Source organism: Macaca mulatta, chromosome 5 (assembly GCF_049350105.2).
Source record: "Macaca mulatta isolate MMU2019108-1 chromosome 5, T2T-MMU8v2.0, whole genome shotgun sequence".
Lineage (NCBI taxonomy): Eukaryota > Metazoa > Chordata > Mammalia > Primates > Cercopithecidae > Macaca > Macaca mulatta.
In genome coordinates, this window is record NC_133410.1 from 196,028,079 (window position 1) to 196,055,773 (window position 27,695).

Genomic DNA, 27,695 nt, shown 5'->3' on the forward strand with positions numbered 1-27,695 from the left:
GGCAGGTTACTGTAGCAGAATCACAAACAAGCCAACGTGACTTAAAAGTAATTTACAAAATGAGTTATGGGGAAATGGAGGGACGTGAGATCAGCTCCAGGGATCAAGCCTTCACTTTGCCTGCTTTGGGGGCTCAGAGATCTGTTTGCGGGTTTCCTGACTCCTATGTGAGGTGTCAGAGAGAGCGGCAGTGATGTTAACTTTGAGGAAATTTAGTTCTCGTAACAGGATAGATAAATGAACCGTATCCGGGTTTCTTCATCTTTGTAATTGTGGTACTAAAGACGGATTCAGTATCTGTGGTTGACTAATTTATTCCCCACCGGAAAAGATGCTTTGGCTGCAGATTTCACATTTAGAAAAAAACGTGATCCTTTGGAAAAGTTGCCACCAGTTACTTAGCCTCCAGCTTCAATCTATCCACGGAACGATCTGTCTATACTTCTGTAATGTACTGCGGCCCCAGTCAGCCACTTGGCAGCTTCGCAATCCCATGACCTTTTTAAATCCTGAAAATAAATATAGTTGCAACATTCTTGCCTTGTTAGCTCTTAAATTTGCAAATTTCTATTTGCCAAGTTGTTCTGGTCAATAAATCGCGAAGGAGGTATTGTCATGATGGATTCGGATTTCAGTATTGTATTTAGTTTACTTAAAAAAAGATTTGTGAAAAAAAGAGGTAGCACTTTTAGCTATTGCTAAATGAGATCAGGAAATTATCTTCCAAATAAGCAAGTACAAAGCTGAAAAAAAAAAGGAACAAAATCATCAATTTCCATACTGTAGAAATTGAGCAAAGGCTTAACACAAATTTGAGCGGCACGGATGCTTAAAAACTGTTAACTTCTGGGAAAAACGTGGGAAGTATGTCACTCTGGCCTGGGCTGACCCCCTTGTCCAGGGTGGGGGGAACTGTAGAGGGTTTTCTACTGCGCTGGAAGGGCCTCTGTGGCTTTGGGGAGGGGGCGGCGCTGGGATCCGCGGGGCAGCGGGAGGGACTGGGAGACCCACAGCCGTCCCGTGGGAAAGCTCTATCGGGATGGGCGGGAGTGAACATGTTGTGTTTTGTGGGCTGCAAACAGTCTCTATTTCTTCTCTGCCTCCTCCTCTTGCATTTTCTTCCTTGTCTTTTTTAAACATTTGTTTTTATATGGAAAGCAGTTTTTAGCTCACAGGTCATACGAAAACTGGCCAACGGCTGGCTTCGAACCGTGGCTGGCCTCGAACCGTGGCGGTCATGTGCCTTCCGCTGCTCTGCTCGTCTGAGGTTGATCCTGGTAACCGGCTGGCTGCCTGCGGACACAGAGCCTGGAGGGAGGGTGCAGGCCGAGACCCCGCCCCAAGGGCGCAGGCGTGCCCGAGAGATGCGAGCCTTAAAGAACCGGAATCCAGCGCGCACGTGGAAACGCCCGGACAGTGGCTGCGCCCCTCACCCACACACAGATGGCGGCAGAGGAAGAAAGCCTTGTCACACTGAAGGAGAGACAGCAGATGTTCTGAACAGTTCTGTCATGAAACGTTAGGCAACGTAGACGAAACGGGCACATTCCTAAGAATCCCACGTTACTGAAACTCAGTCAAGAAGAAATAGAACATCTGAATACATCCATGGCAAGCACAGAAACTGAATTAAGCGTTTTGAAATCTTCCCACAAAGAAAAGTCTAGGCCCAACTGACCTCTATGGTAAGTTCTATCAAACAGTCACAGAAGAAATCATGGCAGTTCATCGCTTACTGTGGATGGTTCAGAAGATAGTGGATTAAGGAACAATCCCAAATCATCTGACAAGGCTAGTATTACCCCGATAGCAAAGCCAAAGATATCACAAGAGGAAAAACATCACAGACCAGTATCTCTCATTAACATGGCTGCAAAATTCCTTAACAAAGTGTTAAAAAAGTGAATCCAGCAAAATATAAAAATGGTTATATACTATGACCCGATGGGGTTTATCCAAGAATGCTGGGTTTATTTGACATCCAAAAACCAATTTAATGTAATATACCAACCACATTCAATTTATAAAGAACTAAAATATTCCATGATTATCTCAACAGAGGTAGGAAAAGAATTGGATGGCATTTAAGACCTATTTATGATTTTTTTAAAAAATCTTAAAAAACTAGAAATAGAAAACTTTTTTAAACTGACAGAGAATTTAAGAAAACACTACAGGTAACATCATATCTAATGGCAGAAGACTGAAAATTCCCCCTTAAGATCAGTAACAAAGATGTCTACTTTTGTTATTTGTATTCACAATTATACTGAATTTTCTAGCCATTCCAAGAAAACAACCAACCAACCAATCAATTAATTAAATGTATCCGAAGTGGAAATAAAGGAGTAAAACTGTCTTTATTTAAAAAGAAAATGATTCTATATGGAGAGAATCCCCAAAAATCCATGAAAAAAACTAGAACTAATCAATGAGTTTAGCAAGGCCTTGGGATACGAGATCAATATATAAAAATCAATTGCACTTTTATATACTAGAAATACAAAAACACAAAAATTAAATGAAGAAAATTTCATTCACATCTATGAAAATGTAATCTTTTCGGAAATAACTTTAACAAAAGAAGATGACATCTACTGAAAACTACAAAATGTTGCTGAGAGAAATTAAGTATGTACATAAGTGGACATTTCATATTGATGGATTAGAAAACTCAAGATGGAAATTCTCCAAATTAGTTTAGAAATTCAACACAATTGGTATCAAAAGGCTAGGAGGCTTCTTTTGCAAAAATTTATAAGTTGATACTAAAACTTATCTGCATATTCTGACAACCTGGAATGCCCAAAATACTGTTAAAAACGAAGAACTGGCCAGACATGGTGGCTCACGCCTGTAATCTCAGCACTTTGGGAGACTGAGGCGGGTGGATCAGGAGGTTAGGAGATCGAAACCATCCTGGCTAACACAGTGAGACCCTGTCTCTACTAAAAATACAAAAAAATCAGTCGGGCGTCATGGCGGCGCCTGTGGTCCCAGCTACGCGGGAGGCTGAGGCAGGAGAATGGCGGGAACCCGGGGGCGGAGCTTGCAGGGAGCCAAAATGGCACCGCTCACTCCAGCCTGGGCCACAGAGCAAGACTCCGTCTCAAAAAAAAAAAAAAAACCTACTTGATTTCAAAAATTATGTTAAAACCACAGTAATCAAGACAACATGGTGCTGGCACAAGCTTACTCGTGTACATCAATGGAAAATAATTGAGAGTCCAGAAACAAATTCATGCCTTTATGGAAAATTTACTTTTCACAAATGTTCTAAAACAACTCAGTGGGGAAAGTATGGGACTTTCAACAAAAGCCTGCCCCGCCACACACACACAGTGTCGACCCTTAACCACCAAACCTCCTAACCTACCAAACCTGTGACTATGTTACCTGGCAAAAGACAGTTTGCAGTGTGATTAAGGGTATAGACATAGAGATGGGGGGGATTATCCTGGATTATCTGGGGGTAGAGGGGGCCAGTCTAGTGACTTGAGTCCTCAAGAGAGGAAGGGGAAGGCAGAAGGGTGGGTTAAAAAGACTCACTATGAGAAGGACTTCATCCTTCATTTCTAGCTTTGAAGATGGAAGGGGGGACCATGAGCCAAGCAACGTGACAGCCTCTAGAAGCTGGGAATGTCTGTCAGCTGACAGTCAATAAGAATTTGAGGACCTTCCTCTTGCACCCACAGTAAATTCATTTCTGCCAATAAACTGTATGAGATTGTCTCCTAGAGCCTCCAGAAAGGAACGCAGCTTACTGCCATGTTTATTTTAGTGAAACGCAATCCAGACTTTTCATCTATGGACCTACAATTTGAAATAGTTTGGGGGCATTCTTAGTCCAAAAATTTAGACCAAATTTAATAACAAATTTGTGTTACTTTAAGCCCCTAAGTTTATGATTAATTCATTAAGATAGCAATAGAAAACTAATACACAATGGGATGAAAAAGAAATTAAAGAATTATGAAAGGATTTATATGAACCATGTTAAGGAAGATTATTTAAAACTAGGAAAAAAGGCAAAAAAGATGAGTATCACGTCCTTTCAATGTCATATTGGAACACTGTTTATCAATTTCAAACAAGGATTATTTAATTTCCTATAATAATGCATCTTTTACATTTTGCTAATTTGATTTGACTGAGAGCTCAAGTTCTGTGAAGTAACATGTTAACCTGACAGGTTTCATTTCAGTAGAAGAGATATTTCCAAAGGTTATGGTTTCATTACCCTGTAGGGTATTAACCAGTTTTGTACTAACCTAGCAACCTTATGACCAAGGTCTATTTTTAAAATATCTATAAAGACTGTGTACTTCACAGACTCTTGGAAATACTTTATATTCTACCTAGCTTGCTCATTCTTGAGCTAACAAGTCTTCAGTGTGTATTAATTTTATATTGGAATGAATCATACTTTTAACTTTTTAAAGCATTATACCTGGACAACCATAATATATTACTTTTAGGAAATCTGGATAATTTTGAGACCTGCCAAATTAGACCCATTAGTAAAAAACAAGATTTAATAAATATAAAAATAATGAATGATCATATGAATAAATAGATACAGAATAAACAAATAGTACATAAAGGTTGACAAGAAAAAGCCTTGATGATTCTGGAATGTTACATAATAATATAGGAATCAACTTTGGCTGTCATTTTCAATATCTTCATTGCTATCAATTTATGAGGGATTTTGTTAGCATTAATATGATATACAATGGAAATCTGAGGGAAAAAATGTCATTGTTTTAGGTGAAAATGGAAAATTTAACAGGAGTATAAGGAAAAAAAATCCTCGTGGAAAGCAGTATTTCCCATACTTAAAGCAAGAAGACATTCTGGTGGCCAGTAGGCTCACATGTTAGTTTTGAGAGAATTTGTGTAGAAATTGATCAGTAAATTTTTTCTAAATGTCCTAGAGACGTTAGGTAATACTTTGGACAATGATGGGATTTTTAAATTATATTTCTGTAGCTACTTCTATTTTTAGAGCAAAAGATAGCCATTTTCTTTTCTATCTCTTAGGTAGAATTTTGTAGTTTAACACATCTCTATAACCAAGAGTTCATTTTTTTCCCTCAGATCAGATCCTTATGCCTGTATCTCTAGCTCTGATAGAACTTACATTTCATTTTAATTATATAGTATTACATTGTCCCTCAAATGATGGACAAAGTATTTTCCTGTTAAATTTTAAAATTATCTTAATTATGTAGTTGAGGGCCAAGGTACTTTACATACATCATAATTATACCAGAGAGAACCATGATGCAATAGAGCGCAATTGTGAGAGCTAAAGCACTGCCTCATTCTTCTACTAAATTTAAAATAGTCTGGGGGCACTCAGTCCAAAAATTTGGATCCCGGTTCCTACTGTTCCTAACTCGGTTTCTTGTCTCACTTTGTATTCTCTGACCAAAGTTATTCAGGCTAAATCAGTTTTAGGAAACAAAGATTAGCAAGTGAATTGTACTTTTAATTATTCAGTATGCTTATCTGTAAAATAAAGCTGAACAATGGCCGACTTCAATTTGTGGTTTTAAAACAAGTGGCTAAGGAAAAGCCAAACTGCCACGTGGAATTGTTCTTCCTCTACTCGAGTTTATTTCAATCTCGGGCACCCTCATAGCTACCAGTCTGGCACACGTGACACACTTTGGGGCTGAGATCAGCATTTTACGTACATTTTCAACCCAGCCATCCAACTTGAAAGACAGAAACTTCCATCTCCAGAGCGTGTTGATCACCCATGAGGAAAGCCAGCCCCAGAGAAGTTATGCCCCTTGGGTCTAGGGTCACACAGCTGACATTCAGACCCAGTTCTGCCTCAACCTGCAGGCTCTGTCCTTCCCATTAAAATGAGGGAATTGGGAAACCTGAGTTCTGGAGCTGCTTTGTGACTTAGAGTCAATCGTGTTACCTCTCTAGATCTTTGTTTTTCCAGCAATAAGAGAACATGACGAGGCTAAGTCAGGCTGAACATCTCTTCCAAACTTAAACGCAGATATGACGCATAGTGCTGTGTTTACTATACAACCATGTTGTACTTATCCTTTGAGGAAAAATAATGGAAATTTTAGGGCCAAACTTTTCAACTTTTTGGCCTGGGTGACTTGTTTTCCTCTTTAAAAAATCCGTCTCACAGAGCCACTTGCTTCCACAGTTATCACATTAAAATCATCCTAGGATTTTACCACTGATCTTCATACACGTGTATGTGGACTGAGTCACATTTTGTTGTATAAATAAATGATGTCAGATAAAACATTGTGTTTAAAATAAGTGGTATGAATAATCTCTTTAAAATGCATGCCCATGAAACATGAGTAAGTTATTTGAAAGAAATATAATCTGCTTTCAATATATTTTCTCATTTAAGTTGAGCGTTGATGTGTTCAATTCACCCTAAATACAAAATAATTCTCATTTTCCTAAGAATTTTTCATGAAAGCATGTTAGGTAACTGGTAATGCCAAAAGGAAACTAAGGCATTAAATTGTGATAATAAGAAGGAATTCATGCTGAGGGAAAAAAAAAGAAAAAGATGAGATTGGACTTAAAATAAGTTACATGGACCCATTTGGAGCTGAGTCTAACAAAATATGATTTATGTGCAAAGCATTTTTTGTTACATAATTTATGAAGCAAAAACGTGGAGCATAGTCAGCATATGGTGAGTTGATTTGGAAGAGGGGATTTAAGCATAATCACTCAGCCTGGGGTTTATGCCATATTTGAATATCTGCCGTCCCTCTGCTGGCTCCCATCCCCACATGTGACCTCCTGCATGGTGATACTTACATCACATCCCACACACTTTCTGGACTGTTTTGATTATTCACTGTTGTTAACCTTAAAAAGTATGGCTTCCTGTTATGCACTTTTATTTCATGCAGCACAAGTTGTATGCAGTGTGCTTCAACTAAACAACCAGCAGGTCAGAATAGCTTTTATGTATTTATTTTGTAAATCCCAGCTTTCTCTGGGTCCTCATAAAGAGGAATAATAGGGAAAACAGTTTCTGGCCACTATGCTTTGTTATTTCAGACATGCATGGCCTCCTATATAATTTGCTTATTGATTTCAATAATAAAGACCAGGAAATTACATCCTCTCTTGTCTATGGAGCTATGAATCACAGATTGCTTAACCACTGTCAAATTAAACAACTTGCCTGTGACTGAGAAAAGATTCATGTAAAAACTAAAATGATCATCAGCCTCCCACTAATCCAGTATGTCCCCCATGTTAAATGAAGTCAGCATCACTCTGGGCAGCTGTGCTGCCTCCTTTAATGAAATCAGCCTCCTTCTCAATCATTTGTATTTTGCCACACGGTTTGAATCCTGGATTCTGGAAGAAGATTATGCTAGATACCTTTCTCTCCTGTGAGATAACTGTTCAAAAACAAAGACACAATTAAAATAAAAATTAGACATTAGTACAGTGGCTCATGCCTATAATCCCAGTGCTTTCGGAGATGGATTCAGGAGAATCACTTAAGGCCAAGAGTCTGAGACAAGCCTGGGCAACATAGAGGATCCCAGTCTGTACAAAATAAAAAAATTAAAAGAATTAGCTAGGCATGGAGGCTAATGTTTGTAGTCCCAGCTACTTGGGAGGCTGAGGCAGGAGGATCACTTGAGTCCAAAAGCTTGAGGCAGTGAGCTATGTTCATGCCACTGCACTCTAGTTTGGACCACAGAGTGAGATTCTATTTCTACAATAATAATAAAAATAATAATAATGATCATTAAAATCAAACAAAACATTGAAAGAACTCTGGTTTCTGATTATCTAAAAGCTCCCAGCCGATAGCGGAAATACTGTTTTGTAATGCTAACATTTGAATACCCAAGGTCTCTCATAGATTTATTGCATCAAATCCCTGGGTTAAATTTAGAACAAGGCTGATCTTCAGGAGCAGATTCTCATTCTAAATCACAAAGTTGTATCTAGAAGCTGAGTGTTTAAAAGGACAAAACCAACAGTGGGCTCTGGGTGCCCAGGCAAGCAACCTCTAGAAGTATTTTGCTTTTTCAGAAAGCAACGAAGGGGCTTAAAATCATTTGTGGAAATGATTTAAATGATTTAAGGGTTGAAAGCAAAAAACTAACAAACAAAAAAACCTTATCTGGACCCAGTATTCTCATTATAGGTAGAATAATGATAGAAATTGCAATGCACAATTTTACTGCAAATTTTGCTTGAAAGCAGATAAATCATCTTGGAAAAGTAGATTTAACCCTCTGGACTTTTGTTTCCTTATCTAAGCCTGAGGGTTTGAAGATGTCTTCGATGTTTTTAGGAGTTCTAACTGTATATATTTTAATGCCAAAATAATCTTTGAGGCCAATCTTAATTCTACAATTTGAAAATAGTTTTAAGTTAAAAATTTTAATGTGCTTGGATAACCTGCAAATTTACATTTAAACCTGTTTATATAATTATTCACTCACATTTAAATGTGGTAACTTCTGCCCATGTGATCTCAAATTAAAACACCCATTGAAGCTAGAGGAATACTTAACATGTTAATAACATCTGATGAGACCCAAATGAAATCTGGTATGAAGCACTTCTTGGTCAAGAAGTTCTCTCTTTTTGTTAATGTACATTTTATTAGTTTCCATTACCCAATGAACAAGGTATATAAATTAGATGGGTTCTTCTTTTTTGAATTATTGTCAGGTTATACAAAGAGGAAAGGCGGAACATTAAAAGAATGAAAATTCAAAGGACTTGACTCATAGGTCTGTTAGTAAATCTGTGATTTGATAAACAAAGATTTATAGACTATTTGAAACATTACTATTTACAAGTAAAATTATCCAAAGCATTCACAACTTTTGCTGTCTTGATTAGACTGCATCTTTTGTCTCCAGGTGAAAATAACTTTTAAAGTTATTTTCAAAAAATATTTATTTTTTGATGCTTAATTTTTAGTTGCCTAGTGATATGATTGCTATTCATATCTAAAAGGAAAACAAACCTCGGGTGGTATGTCATAGTGAAATGTCATTAAGTTATTATTAAAAATGGCTTAAATGCAGTTTAAAGCCAGCTTCCACGAATGACTCTTGTGATGAACAAGAAACTAATATAGATTATTTGTAGAAATAAATGTTCTTTAATTCCTAGACTCCTATAAAACCACCTGAATAATATTGTGCACTAACTGTGGATTTTGATAAAATGTATGTTTTTCATGTCAGAATGAATGAATTATATGCATGATAGAAAGCAATAGCTCCCAAATTTCCCATAAAGGACGTCTTTTGTTACAGCTTTTTTTTTCATCAATATCAGTGGTTTAAAAGATATTTTTCTATTACAACTGGATAGCCAGCAGTACAATACTGGCTTTCTACAATGGCATTTTTAGGTTGTGAGGTGCTTCTGAGGCTAAAGATATGTGATATTTGACTTTTTGAAATAGTGAAATATAAATCTCTAATAGTCTGAGAAGTTGAAATTGGGAATTACTAATGTAAAGAAAATAACTTATAAACAAGGGCCTTGATTCAAGTCTTTTCTATGACTTTGGTTAACTTTATCTATTTAAAAAAAAAAGTAGGCAATTTTTAAGCTTCCCTTTTAATGCTAACATTTCATAATTGTGTTTTCAGCATCCCACTTGATGAAAATTCCTGTTATAATAAATTAGCCCCTTGAGGTTCCTAGAAAAGCAGAGAGACTTGATATCACCTCCTTCCTCCCACTCTCCATGTACACAAACTCCAACTGATACTTTCTCTTATATTATTATTTAAACTATTTTCTTTGTGACTCTGCATTCTATCTTCTATCTTGACTTTATTCACCCAAGATGACCAAAAAGACAAAGATTTGAGCCATGAGGTATGTGTATGATACATAGGGAGAAAATACATACTTATATAGATTATATGTATATATGTATATCTCCATATATATGTTATATACCCATAAAATATGTACCAAATTGCTCCTTCAAGTTGTATGTTAGACCATAAACACAAAATATAAAACAAAATGAAAATATAATAAATGTTTTTAATGTCATTGACTGGTGTAAAGGCATTCATAAATAGCATTTTAAAGACAAACACATTAAAAATAATTAAAATACAAAATATAAAATAAAATAAGTATTTTGAAACACTATCTTTAATGTTTATAGCCTAAAATATATTTTAAATAAATAACCTACATTAAAAGATCTGTTTTTTTGACAAAATAAACACAAGTCTAAAGAAAAAAGGAAAACATAAATGTAAAAAAGAGAATGTAGTAAAACAGGAAATAACAAAGAGGATCAGTAAATACAAAAGTTATTTACCTTTACCCCCCCCAAAAAATGAATAAAATATATGAGTCTTTAAGCCAACTTTTAAAGGGAGGTGCTGTGGTTTGAATATATGTGTCCTCCCAAAATTTATGTGTTAAAACTTAATCCCCAATGTGATAATATCAAGAGCCATGGCCTTTGGGAGGTAATTAGGTCATGAGGGCTCTATGTTTGTGAATGGAATAACACTTTTAATAAGTATCCTTACTTATTAAAGAGACTTGAGGGGAACTGTTTGCCCTTCCATCATGTAAAGACCCAGCAAGAAGGTGCCACCTATGAAGGAGAAGACAAGCCCTCACCAGACACCAAATCTGCTGATACTTTGATCTTGGACTTCCCAGCCTCCAGAACCATTAGCAAGAAATTTGTATTTCTATTTTACCCAGTCCAAGGTATTTTGTAATAGTAGCCTGAGCAAACTAAGACAGGAAGAAAAAAAGTATATATAGCTGTATCAGAAATTAAAAGGGGACATAACTACAGTAGAACATATACTTGAATATATATTTTTATATATTTTTGACAATATATCAAAAATTTAAGTTAATGCATTTGAAGAAGATAACAATACCTTTCTGAAAACATAATATTAAACTATTCTTTAAATTACAAAATTTAAATATAATTATAGAAATTGCCACACCCCAAGTTACCACAGATGTAATTTTGCAGATGCATTTTAGAAAACTTTAAGATTTAAACTTCTTATTATCCCTTTTTAATTTCAAAATATAGAAAAGTGTTCCTCTTCCATTCGTGGCTAAGTAAATTCTTGCTGAACCAACAGATAGCAACTCTAAACAAAATGTTGAAAAAGCAACTACCTGCAGGCACTGGAGAGTGAAAATAGTCTGGTAGATGCTGAAGGGAAGTTATGAATAAGATCACAGGAGGGTTTGACTCTCTCGTTGTTGTCACAGTTGTTTTAACTGCTTTTAGAATGAGGAAGTCTGCAGATGTTGCCACACAAAGCAGCTAAAATTCATATGGAAACCCATGGACTTACTGACTTGAAAGGCCAGGGACAAAGACTGGGGCAACTGCAGCTGTTGGTAAGTGAAGGAGCATATTACAAAGAAGAAAGGACAATCTCAGGGAAACAATTTTGCATAAAAAGCAGTCCGAATCTCTAGACTTCAAAAGGCCAACTAAGGTTTTACCCACACAGGGGAGATAGAATCAGAAGTTTGAGTTCAGCTATTGCTTAACATTTTTTTAAATAAGAAGAATGAAAATCTTTCAGAGTAACATAATTTAGAATTTAGAGTTTCTACAATGTTTTGCAGTGTTCAAGATACAATCTTCTATTACTTGATATACAACAGAATAGAAAATAATAAACATTCTCAAGAAGAAAGACTGTCAGAGACTAACCCTGAGACCATCCAGATAAAGATTTTGAGGTAGCCATTATAACTGCGCACAAGGATAGCAAGGAATAAATTGTTAAAACAAATACAAGGTAGAAAAATTTCAGCAGAGAAGTTAAAACTATTACAAATGAAAATTAGAAAACTAAAATATATCTGAAATAAAATCTTGCTGGATAAGCTTATCAGCAAAATAGAGAAGACAGAAGAATTAGTGAACTTGATGACTCCTCAATATAAAATATCCAACCTGAATAAGAAGGAAGATGATTCAGAAAAATAAATAATAGAACCTCAGAGAACTGTGGGACAATATCAAAATGTGTATGTGTGTGTGTGTATGTGCATGTCTCGGAAGGAGAAAAGAGAGACAATAAAGCAGAAAAAAATTTAGAAGAAATAATGTCTGACATTACACAATTTTGATGGAAGACATAATTTACAGATTCAAGAAACTCAGTGAACCCTAACAGGATAAAGTCACACATACGTACATACTCATGCACATATATGCAGAGGCCTTAATACATCATAGACAGACTACTAAAGACCAAAGATAAAGAGAACATATAGAAAAAAGGCAGAGGAAAATGATAAATTCCGTATCAGTGAATAATGATTTGAATAACCTCAGGCTTCTTATCAGAAATAGTAAGAGCCAGAAAAAAAAAAAAAAAAAACAAACAAAAAAAAAACAGCTACTTTTTAAAAATACTAGAAGAAAAAAAAAATGTCAACCAAGAATTCTATATTCAATGAAAATATCCTTTAAGAATGTAGATAAAATGAAGACATTTTCAGAGAAATGAAATAAGCTAATCTCTACTATAAGAAATGCTAGAGGGAGTTCTTCAGGCCAAGATAAAACTATAAAGAAACATGAATCGACTGGAAGAAATAGGATGTATTGCATTTACATGTGTTACAATCCCTGTAATATTTTAAAATTAGTATTACAGGGATTATAGCACATGCAAATACAGTACATATGACAACTAGAAATCAAAACCAAGGGTGTGGTAAAGTGATCATGCACTTCCAGGATTTGTATACCGTATACAAAGTGGTTTAATATTAACTGTGTAAACTATGAGGAGGTAAGGATTCATTGTAATTATAGGAACAACCACTAAGAAAGAAAATAGCTATAAAAATTTTTTAAAAATTAAGTAAAAGAAAATAAAATTCCTAAAAAATGTATATATTCCAAAAGAATGCCAAACAGGAGAAAGAGAAGTATGAAAACAAAGAGACAAATGCAACTCTTAACAGGAAAATGATAGACATAAATCCAACTATATCAAGAATTACATTAGATCATCAATCACTCCAATTACAAGGCAGAAATTTTTGCAAGAAATAAAAAGGCAAGATCCAACTATATGTTATCTACAAGAGAAACACATTAAAAATAAAGAACTAGAAAGGTTTTGATTAACAGAAAGTATACCTACCATGCAAACAGTACACATAAGAAGGCTGGAGTGTTTAGAGTAAAATCATATAGATTTCAAGTTAAGGAATATTAACAGATAAAAATGATGAAAGTTTTGTCGGGAATACAAAACAATCATTAAAGTATATTTATCAAAGGATAGAAGAGAATGAAAAACTACTCATATCCTTAAAAAGATTATAAACTATACTGAAACTAGTCAATTTTAAGATAAGAAATAAGATGATAGTCTCACATAGTATATATACAAAATTTTTCAATAAGCTATCAGCAAATTAAAATTGTCATATAATAAAAAAATTATAGCAAGAAGTGTTCATCTCAGAAATATAAAGATAATACATCACAAAACGTAATACAACACATTTACTTTTTTTTTTTTTTTTGAGACTGCGCCTTGCTCTGTCACCCAGGCTGGAGTGCAGTGGCTTGATCTCGGCTCACTGCAGGCTTTGCCTCCCAAGTTCAAATAATTCTCCTGTCTCAGCCTCCCGAGTAGCTGGGACTACAGGCGCCGCCACCACACTTGGCTAATTTTTTGTATTTTTAGTAGAGACAGGGTTTCACCGTGTTAGCCAGGATGGTCCAATCTAAACAAAATAGTATGTTTATAAAGGCAAAATTAATTTTAAAAATTTAATACTGACTCATCAAGAAAAATAACAACAAAAGAGGCCATTTTCAAAGCAGGAAGAAAAAGGATTTTTTTTTCCCCTGAATCAGAGTTTCTAGTAAAACCTTTAACATACATCAGACTTAATGGTGACAGGTTAGAAAAAGCATTCCCATTAAACATATGAATAAGAACCAAGATATCTGCAATGTTCCCTTACGTTAAACATTACACTGGAGGTATGTGTAAAGATAAAGATTTTATGAGGAGATATTCCAAAGACAGATTTGTGCTTCCTTGGGTGTGACACTGTTGAATGTGAATCTGAAAGCTTTTATGGAGCAATGTCAAATTTGTGAGCCACATGGAGATGGATGTGAGATTATAATACACTTTTATATGTACTATCATAGAGGTAAAACTCTCTATCTTAATATTAACTTTGAAAATGTTAAACTGAGAATCCTGTTGACTTAAACTTTATGAATTGGCATATTGTATTACTGCAAGATATATTTTATTTTCAGCACAATGCCAAAACAAAAGATTTTTTAAAAACTATAAAAATGCATATATTTTTCTAACTTTAATTTGTTTTAAAGCACATTTTAAATGTCATTTCTCATTGAGTAAAATTGTCAAATTTATATGGAAAATTTTAAGATAAAAAGAAATAGGCAAAGAATTGGAAAAAGACAAAACTGGCAATATTTATATTCAATTTAGTGTTCTAAGTATATAATCCAAGAAACCATACAGATAAATTACTAAAACTTGTAAGAAGATTTGATATAGTTGCTGGATTACTATATAATTGAATAATTACATAGAAAATAAGTAGCATTCTAAGTGCCTTTAATAATTAAAGAGGGACTTCCGATTCTAGCCACAACAAAATAGCCAGAACTGGATTAACCGTCCCAGATAAAAATCACTAAAAAATAATCAAAATATATGTTTTTAAAAACAGTTTCAGACTTTGAATAACATGTAGCCCAGGACAGAGATCCCTGAGAAAAGGAACACAAATGAGGTGACAATGTGATAGACCCAGATCAACGCCTGGAAAAAGTTTCAAAGCTACAATGTGAGGAGTGGGGACAAAACAGTCTAGTGGCTTTGCTGAGTTGAGGAGGCAAGTACTGCAGTTCAGGCAAAGTACTGGTGAGCGGGGAGCCCTGGAGAAGAACTCTGGAGATCTGTAAGAGGGTCTCCTTCAAACTTTTGCTGAGCACAGTTCTGCACATGCACGTATAGAATTTACTCAAGATGAAGAAAGAACCAACCAAAACAAGCATAGTATAATGCTGAGAACTCATAAAATAGAGTAGGAAATCTTGCTAATTGAAAGAGCATTGAGACAGAGTCCTCAGAAGGAATTTTCTCAGTAATGGGTATAAGTTAGCTATAAACTCAAGTTTGCTCTGATATTGCTATAAAAAGCTTAAAAGCAACCTCAAAGGCTGAAACTGAGTACAAAACATCTCATTGGAACCCAGGATACTTCCCAGCAGGATTCAAAGGAATGAAATATTTTGTATATAATTTGTATTACAGTAATATATTGTATTCCTTTATATATCATATTGTATTTCTTTACATATGTAATGATATATCATCCTACTTTAGAGGATGAAGTTACAGATGTATATTATAAACTCTAGAACAACCGCTAACACTATTTTAAAAAGCTGTAACTGATAAGCAAATGGAGATAAAATAGGATTATAAAATATAATCAATCCAGAAAAAGGGAAGAAAAAGAAAAAAGCAAAAAAAAGAAAAAATGAAACAAATTGCAAGACGACAGATTTAAACCTAATCATATTATAATCACATTATATATAAATAGGCTAAATACTCCAATTACAAAACAAAGATTGTTGAATAAAAAATAAGACCCAACTACATGCTTTCAGCAAGAAACCCACTTCAGATATAAAGATATAGATTCAGTAAAACTGAATAAGTCAATGTCACAAATACATATATATAATATGCTCACACTAATTAAAAGAAAGCTGGAATGACTGCATTAATATCAGAAAATGTAGATTTCAGAGCAAAGAATATTACCGGGGATAAAGAGACTGAATTCACAATATTATAGGGGTAAAATAGTTGAGAGAACATAAGATTAGTCTATGTGTGTATCTGATAGGCCAACTTCAATATATATAAAACAAAAATTAGTAGAACTGAGTGGATAGATACACATATCCACAATTGTATTTGCAAAGTTCAACAACTTAATCATTAATAGATCAAGCAGAGAATGTAAGGATTTACAAGAATTGAAAACATCACCAACCATCTTGACATTTATCGAGCAACCCCACCCAACAACAGCAGGAGGTACATTCTTTTCAATTTCCCGTGGAACATTGAATCAGATAGATCATACAACAGGCTCAATAAACATAAAAACATTAAAACCACACAAAAGAATGGTCCATGTCCACAAATGAATTAAATTAGAAATCAACAGCAAAATATTTTAAATATTCATCCGTATTTTCAAACCAAACAATATACTTCTAAATAACTCATGGGTCAAAAAAGAAATGACTGGGCAAGTAAGAAAGTATTTTGAACTGAGTGGTAATGAAGCACAACACATCAAAATCTGAGGAACAGAGCTATGTAATTTAGAGAAAAAATCCTAAAATTAAATGCCCATATTAGAATAAAAAAATTGTCAAATCAATCATTTCGAAGCCTCCATCTTAAGAAATATTCAGCCTTCAACATGGTGGAATAGAACCTTTCAGCAGTTGTCATCAATTTGAACAACTATCCACACTTGAAAATGCCTTTGCAAGAATTAAGGAATCCAGGTAAGAGACTATGACACCTGAGTGTAGTATGGAACTAAGATACCCTCTGTGTGGGAAAGTAGAGTGAAGTCATCACCTAACTTCATGTGGAGCCCAGCACCAGGTACATTCCAGAGAAACCCAGTGCGGGGCTGATTCCAGCAGCCTCAGGATCCAGATTAGCCTCTGCAGATACGGGCTGCAGGCTTGCCCAGCATCAAGCTCGACCCTGCTGCCCCAGACTCTCAGCTGTCTCCCATGGCTGCACGCTCCCAGCTGCTTCAGTCCCCAAGCCCATGTTAGTGCCAGAGACCTAGCCACTGTGGACCTAGCCTTCAGGCCAGCCCCCACAGATGCAGTCTCTTGGCCAGCCTCCATGTACCCAGGCTCTATGCTAGCCCCGTAGTCTCAGGTACTAGGCCAGCACCCGTGGACACAGGCTTGAGACCGACCCAGGTTCCCAGGCCTCTCCCAGCACCAAGACAGCCCACGCTCCATGTCAGTCCCCACATTCACAGGCTTCAGTAGACCCAAGGTCCAGGCCTGCTCCAGTAGCTTCAGAGTGTAGGCTCACCCCAAAGTCAGCAGAAGGAAGGAAGTAATAAATATCAGAGCCAAAATAAATGAAATAGATATTTTAAAAATCAGTGTAAATATCAGTGAAAGAGATGGTTTTTTCAAAAGATAACTAAAATTGGCAAGTCGTTAGCTAGACTAAAGAAACAGAAAAGACTCAAAAAACTAAAATGAGAAATGAAAGAGGAGGTATTACAACTGACATCACAGAAATACAAAGGATTATAAGAGAATACATTAGCCATTAGCCATATAACAGCCCAAGTCATTATACATTGCAAACAAATTGGATAACACAAAAGAAATGGAGAAATTACTAGAGTCATACAACCCACCAAGGATGGTTCATGAAGAAATAGAAAATCTAAATAGAGCAATAACGAGTAAAGAGATTCAGTGATCAAAATATTTCAAAAAAAAAAAAAAATCTCAGGTTCTGATTACTTCACTGGTAAATTCTAGCAAACATTTAAGGAAGAAATAATATCAATTCTTCTCAAACTCTTCCAAAAACTTGAGGGGAAAGAAATACTATCAAATTCAATTTACAAAATCCGTGTTATTCTAATATAAAAGCCAGACAGGGACACTGCAAGGAAAGAAAATTACAGACCAATATCCCTGATGAACATAGATGCAAAAATCCTTAACAAATACTAGAAATCCAAATTCAGCAGCACATTACAAGGACAATTCATTATAATTAGGTGAGGTTTACCCTTGGGATGCAAAGACGGATCAACATATACAATCAATAAATATGATATACTGCATTAACCATATGAAAGATAAAAATCATATGGTCATCTTAATATATGCAGAAAAATCTTTTGAAAAAAATCAGCATCTTTTCATCATAAAAACTCTTAACAAATTAGGTATAGAAAGATTATACTTCAACACTATAGAGATCATATATGACAAGCCCACAGGTAACATACTTAATGGTGAAAAAGGTGAAAAACTAAAAATTTTTCCCCCAAGATAGGGAACAGAACAAGGGTACACACTCTCACTACGTCTATTCGGTATAGTACAGGAAGTCTTAGTCGTAGTAATTAGTCAAGAAAAATAAATAAAAGGCATCTAAATTGAAAAGAAAGAATTACAACTATCTGTTTCTGCAGATGACATTTTTTATATAGAGAAAATCCCTGAAGACTCCACCAAAAAACTGTTAGAACTAATAAATTCAGTAAAGTTGCAAGACATAAAATCAACATGAAAATCAGTAGTAATTTGTATACTAATAACAAACTATCTAAAAAAGAATTTTTTTAAAAAAAAATGCCATTTACAATAGCATTAAAAAGAATAAAATACTTAGGCATATGTTTAACCAAGGAGGTGAAAGATCTGTATGCTGAAAACTATAAAACTGATTCAAGAGGCTGAAGAAAACACAGATAAATGGGAAGATATCCCATGTTTATGAATTAGAATTGATAGTGTTAAAATGTCCATACTAACTAAAGCTATCTGCATATTCAGTGTAATCCCTATCAAAATTCCAATGGCATTTTCCTCAGAAATAGAAAAAAAAATTCTAAAATTTGTATGAAACCACAAAAAAAATAGCCAAAGCAACAGTGACCAAGAAGAACAAAGCTGGAGGCATCACAATACCTGATTTCAAAATATACTACAAAGCTATAGTAATTCAAACAGCATGATACTGGGATAAAAACAGACATACAGAGCAATGAAACAAAATTTAGAGTCCAGAAATAAATCCATGCATTTTGTTCAATTAATCTTCAACAAAGATGCCAAAAATATGCAATAGGAAAAGGACAGTCTCTTTGATGAATGGTGATGGGAAACCAGATATCACATGCAGAAGAATAAAATTGGACTCATCTTACACCATATACAAAATCAACTCACAATAGATTAAACCTTAAACTTACGACCTGAATCTTTAAATTTATTAGAAGAAACAATAGGAAAAAAGCTTCTTGACATAGAACTGGCCAAAGATTTTTTTGATATGACTTCAAAAGCACAGGCAATAAAAGCAAACCTAAACGAATGGGATTACATCATACTGAAGAGCTTCTGCACAGCTAAGACAACAGTCAACAGAGTGAAGAGACAGCCTCTAGAACAGGAGACAATATTTGCAAACATACATCTGATAATGAGTAATATCCAAAATATGTAAGTAACTCAAATAACTCAATGGCAAGAAAACAAATAACTGAATTTTTAAAAAATGAGCAAAATATTTGAACTGACATTTCTCAAAAAAATACAAAGGGCCAATAACTATCTTTAAAAAAATTGCTTATTATCACTAATCATCAGGCAAATGCAAATTAAAATCACAATGAGATAATAATAGTTTATATTTGTATTCTGTATATATAGGCCAAACATTGTTTCAAAAGTTTAATGTAAATTAAGCCATTTAATTCCTACAACATTCCAATGAGGTAAGTGATATTACTACCATTTTATAGAGAAGTTAAATAAATAATTTGCTGAAATTCAAACAGCAAATCAGTTGAGAGTCAGGATTTTAATCTAGGAAGATTGGTAGTCATTTCGCAAAAGTGAAAACAGAAATGGCCAGCAAACTTATATATATATTGTCTCAAAAATAATATGAGAAATATAAAAAGTGCTGTTATACCATATGCTAGCAATGATACAAAGAAATGAAAATGCTTACAAATGGCTGGTGTGTAAATACATGAAGATGGCAAGAAACACGTACCAAAATGCAATAAATTTGAACATATTTTCATCCAAGCAACTTTACTTCCAGAAGACAAGAATAAAAACACACTGTAACATTTTTAACTTGTAACAAAATACTGGAAATAACCTAAGCACCCTGGACTGGACAGGTAAATGGGCTAAAAAAAAACCTCATGGCATATTCATTAAATGGAATAATGTGCTGATGGAGAAAATATATGAACTTGTAGTACCTGTACCATTTCAGATATGCTCAAAAATATCTCTTAAGTTAAAAACACATAGGGTTGCAGAATGATGCTAATTTTGTAAATCTAGGAAATCTCAAAGTTTATTCTACTGATTGATTTTGAAACAGGAAGTAAAAGTAGGAGAAACATTTGTGAGAATAATAGACATCAAACCAAGGAACGTGCCTCCCTCTGAACGGGGCAGATGGAAATCTCTCTTAGAGAAAAGTCACAGTACACTACTTCTTCATGCACTAATGGGTTGGGATTTGAGGTTTTAAGATAATAGGACTCGATTTTACTTGAAGGATGAAAATTTTCTTCCAGTAACATGACTTTACCCTATTTCTTGTGAAGTGATCTTTCTTGATCTGCTTTGTATTTTAAACCAGACTCACACCCCTTTATTAACTGAAGCTGACTCGACCGGAACTATCTGGGATCACCCGTCAATGTTTTCCTTCTGATCTCAACTTTTCTCCTTATTGTGGGGCGTGGAAAAGAGGAGATCGCAGCAGGGAAGTTTTTGTTCTTGTTCACGTGCTAACAATGGTAAGCTTCTTCAAAGTGAATCACACTAGCATCACAAGAGTTAGGACAGGTGATATAACTAGGAGCTGAGAAAATTAAGTGCCATAAAAGAATCGTCTTTAAATACTGAAGTGCTTCTGTGTGATTGAATTATACAGCATTTCCTGATTCAAAGCAGTTTCACATAATCTCATTTAACACTTTTAAAGTCATAGTAGTTGAACTGAGTATATCACACTCCTGTTACGGCTTTTTCTTGATTATAGGACAAAATGAAAAGAACTTTTATTATCTGGCTCCAATTATACTTTCAAGGTTCAACTCTTCCCATCTGGTAAGATTTTTCTTCTTTACAAAATGCCCCAACTGAGGCACCCACGTACTAGGCACAGGAGACTACCTGTTTGAAATATCCCTTGCTTCTCCTGGAAATGCTGTTCCCACACTGAACTCATGTGCCAACTCTCAGCTCAAAAGTGCATGTTTGTCTCTACCAGTGGACTAAGGACCAGCTCCTAGGATGGGAGCGATTTCTTACTCATGTTTATAAAGTGCTCTGCAGAAAACAGCAGAGCTATGGGAAAGAAAGAGACCGGGGTAGAAAAGTCATTTGAATTGGATGTACATGAAGAAAAGGCACTTTAGGTAAGACCTGATAGCAAAGTGCTGTTAGGAGGCGAGAAGGTCAAATCAAAGGTACCGACAGAACATATTAAGCATGGCCTAGGCTGAGCAAAGCCAAATTTAAACCTGATTTTGTGTGTTGAAGCACCTTAGTTTCCAATATGTTAATGTGTGGCCATTCTCATATACATAACAAAGCCGATGGATTATTTATTCAATTGTATGTTTTGTTATAGGAGCCTCTGTCATTAAAAAGAATATTTATTTTCATATTTGGGAAAAGTTGCCCAGGCAAACACACACCTGGCCATGCATCTTTAGTTTTGTTATTGTTCTTAGGTTTATTTGAAACTTACAAAGAAAAAGAAAATCAATGACTTCTCAGAAAAAGGAAAAAAACAGATGTAGGTGGAAGAGAAAGAATACATAGGATTATAATAGGTTTGGCGTGGATCTCGTTGCTGAAGAAAACGAGCCTTGGAATTCTTTGTAGTGGATTTTCGGAGAGACAAGTAAATGGTCACAAAATACACTGCTGAATGGAGCAGTGAGTGAGGACACCCGAAGGAGAAGCAAGCTAGAAATTTGAATAGAAAGTTGAACAAAATGCACTTTGGATACCAACACTCTTCAGTGAATGGGTGAAGAAGAAAAACCTTCCTCTAGTTCTGTTTCAAAGGCAATAATGAATAGAATAGCAAAGTTAAGCGTGAATGAAATCCATATTTATCTATTTTTTGAAAGGTAATGCGTGTCTTATTTTCACTACATTATTTCCAGAGCATAATAATTTCAGCCTAAGTTAACTTTCAGTGGTCAGTCTTTGCCGTCCAGCTCTGCATTGCTCAGGAAATTCATTAATCATCATTCAATCGATCAATCAATCAATTCCTTCTGTTTCTTTCCCACCTGGAGCTCTGCTGTCAGAGTTGCACATGGCCAGGGAGATGTGGCTCACTCAGGAATCCATGCCTGCAGCTACCCTGGGTGCTGACTGCCAGTCTCTTCTCAGAGGCCCTTGTTCCTACAGGCGTTTGCTCTCTGCTGTATATAGTTTAAGTCAAATGATTCCAAACACATTCTCTAACATTTGGATAAAATCTGTCTAGTACTTTCTTGTGACACAGAAACATAGAGGGAAAATATTGCTATATTTATGCAAATATAGAATCTTTACTCTGAGGCTTTTCTTAAATTCACAGTCACCCATATGCCAAGTGGATTTACTGTTCATTACTCAGTGTCTTTACTGTTTGTAACTCAGATCACGTTTTCCTTCGTGGAGCCTGCTTACTGAATATTTGTGTGATGATTTGAACTCAGTTAGCTGCTTATTACTAGGATATATTTTCCCCTTTGGAGCAAGCATGTCAAAGAGTATAAATTTTTTTAACAGATTGCTTTTAATTCTATTAGTTGAAGGGTAGTCTTTATATGTAAAATAGTGAATTATAGTTAAGGAACCAAGGGCCCTTCTGTCTTAAGTTTTAACTGTTCAACAGATCATCTAATAGTTTTTAAAAATTTTATAGGAATGTCTGATCTTATTCACAAGCACTAACAAATGGGCATAAAAATATTCCTCCCTTGATTTTTCTGACCTGTACTTTTTCTGTTTTGTTTTTGTATTTTTTATTTTGTTGGATACTCCATGTCATTGGTCACTTCATGTCACGATTATTTGCAGCAATCTTCTGTCCTTAATATATTGATGTTTTAGGGGGGTTCTAACCTAAGCTCTATTCTTTGTCCATTCTTTAAATTCTCTGAGTAATTATACATTCAGTTGGCTTTGATTACTGTGTATATTAATAATTCTGGCTGGGCGCAGTGGTTCACTCCTGTAATCCCAGCACTTTGGGAGGCCGAGGTGGGTGGATCACGAGGTCAGGAGTTCGAGACCAGCCCGGCCAAGATGGCAAAACCCCATCTCTACTAACAAATACAATAATTAGCTGAGTGCAGTGGCGGGTGCCTGTAATCCCAGCTACTTGGGAGGCTGAGGCAGGAGAATCACTTGAACCCAGGAGGCAGAGGTTGCAGTGAGCTGAGATCACACCACTGCACTCCAGCCTGGGTGACAGAGAGAGACTCCTTCTCAAAAAATAATAATAATAATAATAATAACAACAATAATTCCAACACCCCATCTCCATCTCCACCCATTTCTTTTCTAAGCTTCAGACTCAACTGCTTATTCAAGCTCTCCATCATTTACCTCACAGGAATCTCATGGCAACTTGTTCAACTTGAGTGTCTCTGGACTTCTCTCCACTGGCTTCTCTGCAAATGTTTTTCTCGGTGAGTGGCATCTGGTTTCCCAGCTGCTCAAACCAGATTTCTAGGGCTCTCCCTTTGCTCTTTCCCATCCCACACTCCCCATCCTGGAAATCACATAGCTTTGTCAATGTCATCACTAGAAACACCAGCCCCTGCCCTTCTCTGCTACTGGCGTCGCTGTATGGCATGCTACTGTCATCTCTTGTAGCCTCTTTGCAATTTACCTCCCTGTTTCTAACTTGGCCCTGCTCCAATCTACTTTCCACACTGGATCCAAGGGATCTTTGTAAAATTCTAATCTGATTGTGCCGTTCCCTTGCTTGAATCAATACATTCCCAAAGCTTTTAAGTAAATCTAGGTAAATTGTTTATAAATTCCTTCATGTTATTATCCCCATTTACTTTTCTAACCTCATTTCTACCCGACCAAAACACCTTTAAATGCAACAGTCCCATAATTCTAAATTACATTTCTTTTTTATGGTATGCTATTTCTCCCTTTCGGCATTTATATTTGCTGTTAATTCTGCCCGGAATACTGTGGACAGTCCCCTCTCCCTGCCTCTCGTGTTCATTTTTAACCAACTTCCACTCATCTTTATTTTTCATATGTCACCTTAGATATCATTTCTTCTGAGATGCAATCTTTAGGACCTCAAAACTGATCTAGGTGTCTCTTTTATGTACTTTAATTTCTTGATCATATCAAACATAGTACTGAAATATTATTTTGTAGCGATGCTTAACACAGGTTATATTTTTATTTTTTAATACTTAGAAAACTTTCACTAACTAATTTACTATCGTTGAGTTTCTTGACTGGGGTCCCATACTTTCTTTAAAGGTGGATAATAGAGTTGAAATAACCTCATGGGTGATTCCGATACATATCTGGGGCAACATCTCTGACTATACATTTAGAAACACTATTTATTGCAATTCTTGTTTATTTACTTATATTCTACATTGGCCTGTAAGCTAGCTCTGTGAGGGTTGTGACTCTATTTAAAAATCTTACTGATGTATCCCCAGTACTTATCAGGCACTTTGAAAGTAACAGGAATTCAACACACAGATGATGGAGTCATTGAATGAACAGCTTTTATCAATGAATGAAATGTTCAGAGCACTTTCTTTTTTTTTTTCTTTTTGTTTGACAGAGTCTTGCTCTGTTGCTAGGCTGGAGCGCAGTGGTGCAATCTCGGCTCACTGCAACCTCTGCCTCCCAGGTTCAAACTATTCTCCTGCCTCAGCCTTCTGAGTAGCTGGGACTACAGGCGCATGCCACCACACCCAGCTAATTTTTGTATTTTTAGTAGAGATAGGGTTTCACCATGTTGGCCAGGATGGTCTCAATCTCTTGACCTTGTGATCCGCCCACCTCAGCCTCACAAAGTGCTGGAATTACAGGCATGAGCCACCGTGCCCAGCCGAGAAGGAGCACTTCCAAGGGAAGGAAATTAACCCTAGAAATGTCAGATTTGTGTCTACATAATTAATTTCTTCTGTTATTCCAGGAATGCAACCAAAATTTATTAGATATATGCTTAAGAACAGTGAAGAACTTAAAAATTATCAAAAGCCTTAAAATGTGCATACAGCAATTCTAATTCTGGGAATTTATACTGGCAAAGCATAAAAATTAGCGTTATATTTAATTACCTTGAGTTTTTATAACAGTAAAAATTGTGAGTGACCTAAATGATCAATAATAGAGAATTGATTTATGAACTTATGGTATATTTATATAATAAGCTATAATTTAGACATTAAGTCATACTTTTCAGTGTTATATGTATTTTCTTTTAAACAATCTTTATTTTAGGTTGAGGGGTATATTGAAGGTTTATTACATAGGTAAACTCATGACACAGGAGTTTGGTATACAGATAATTTAATTGCCCAGGTACTAAGCCTAGTAGCCAATAGTTATTTTTCTTAATCCTCTCCCTCCTCCCTCTCTTCACCCTCAAGTAGGCCCCAGTGTATGTTGTTCCCCTCTTGTCTGTGTATTCTCATCATCTAATGCCCACTTGTGAGAACATGTGGCATTTGGTTTTCTGTTTCTGCATTAGTTTGCTAGGGATAGTGGCCTCCAGCTCCATCCATGTTTCAGCGAAGGACATGATGGCGTTCCCTTTTGTGACTGCATAGTATTCCATAGTGTATATGTACCACTTTGCTTATTCAATCTGCCATTGATTCCATGTCTTTGCTATTGTGAATAGTGCTGCAATGAACATACACATGCATGTATCTTTATGGTAGAATAATTTATATTCATTTAGGTATATACCCAATAGAGATATTGCTGGGTCGAATGGTTGTTCTGTTTTTAGCTCTTTGAGGAAGTGCCTCACTGCTTTCCACAATGGTTGAACTAATTTACATTCCCACCAACAGTATAAAAGTATTCCTTTTTCTCCACAACCTCAACAGCATCTGTTATTTTTTTACTTTTAACAATAGCCATTCTGAGTGGTGTGAGATTGTATCACATTGTTGTTTGAAATTGTATTTCTCTAATGATCAGTGATATTGAGTTTTGTTTCATATGCTTTTTGGCTGCATATATGTCTTCTTTTGAAAAGTGTCTGTTCATGTCCTTTGCCCACTTTTGATGGGATTTTTTTTCTTGTAAATTTATTTAGGTTTCTTATAGATTATGAATATTAGGTCTTCACCAGATGCATAGTTTGCAAATATTTTCTCCCATGCTGCAGGCTGTTTACTTCATTGATAGTTTTTCTGTGCAGATCTTAAGTTTAATTAGATCCCATCTGTCAATTTTTGCTTTTGCTGTGATTGCTTTCGGTGTCTTTGTCATGAAACCTTTGCCAGAATGGTTTTGCCTAGGTTGTCTTTCAGAGTTTTGACAGTTTGGGGTTTTACATTTAAGTCTTCAATCATCTTAAGTTGATTTTTGTATAAGGTATAGGGAAGGGGACCAATTTCAATCTTCTGCATATTGCTAACCAGTTATCCCAGCACCATTTATTAAACAGGGAATTTTTCTCCATTGCTTGCTTTTTTCAGCTTTGTCAAAGATCAGATAGTTGGTGTGTGACCTTATTTCTGGGTTCTCTATTCTGTTCCATTGGTCTATGTGTCTGTTTTTGTACTAGTATCATACCATTTGGGTTACTATAGCTCTGTAGTGTAAAGTGGGGCAACATGATTCCTACAGCTTTCTTCTTTTTGCTTAGAATTGCCTTGGCTATCCAGGCTCTATTTTGGTTCCATATTAATTTTAAAATAGATTTTTTCTGTTTCTGTGAAGTTTCCAGTTCATTGGTAGTTTGACAGGAATAGCATTTAATCTGTAAATAGATTTGGGTAGTGCAGCCATGTTAATATTTATTCTGCCCATGAGCATAGTGTTTTTTCATTTATTTGTGTCATCTTTGATTTTTTTGATCTGTGTTTTGTAATTCTCCTTGTAGAGATCTTTCACTTCCCAGGTTAGCTGCATTCCTAGTTTTCTGTGGATATGGTAAATGGAACTGCAATTCCTGATTTGGCTCTCAGCTTGGCTGTTGTTGGTGTATAGAAATGCTAGTGAGTTTTGTACATTGATTTTGTATGCTAAAACTTTACTAAAGTTGCTTATCAGCTGAAGGAGCATTTGGACTGAGACTATGGGGATTTCTAGGTATAGAAACATGTTATCTGCAAACAGGGATATTTTTGCTTCCTCTCTTCTTATTTGGATGACCTTTATTTCTTTCTCTTGCCTGATCGCTCTGGCCAGGACTTCCAATACTATGTTGAATAGGATTGGTAAGAGAGAGTATCTTTGTCTTGTGCTGGTTTTTAAGGGTAATGCCTCCAGCTTCTACCCATTCAGCATGCTGTTGGCTTTGGGTTTGTCATAGATGGCTCTTATTATTTTGAGCTATGTTCCTTTAATGCCTAGTTTATTGAGAGTTTTTAATATGAATGGATGTTCAATTTTATCAAAAGCCTTTCTTATGCTTACTGAAATAATCAGGTGGTGTTTGTCTTTAGTTCTGTTTATGTGTATGTTGAACCAACCTTGCATCCCAGGGATAACACCTACTTGATTGTGACAAATTAGTTTTTTGATGTGCTGCTGGATTTGGTTTGTAAGTATTTTATTGAGACTTTCTGCATCAACATTCATC

At 35.5% G+C, this 27,695-nt stretch overlaps 2 long non-coding RNA genes across 3 annotated transcripts in view; one reads left to right on the top strand and one right to left on the bottom strand.

Annotated features, from left to right (window-relative positions):
* LOC144340935 (uncharacterized) overlaps positions 1-27,695 on the bottom strand; it is a 147,382-nt gene that overhangs the window by 80,826 nt on the left and 38,861 nt on the right. The gene's annotated exons all lie outside the window — the stretch shown is intronic.
* On the top strand, positions 1,414-21,483 carry LOC144340934 (uncharacterized). Of its 2 annotated transcripts, none has more exons than XR_013417489.1 (3): positions 1,414-1,685; positions 9,648-9,879; positions 20,508-21,483. It is a non-coding gene; the product is annotated as an uncharacterized LOC144340934 (long non-coding RNA). The 2 variants fall into 2 exon arrangements; XR_013417488.1 differs by lacking the exon at positions 20,508-21,483 and adding an exon at positions 14,761-15,341.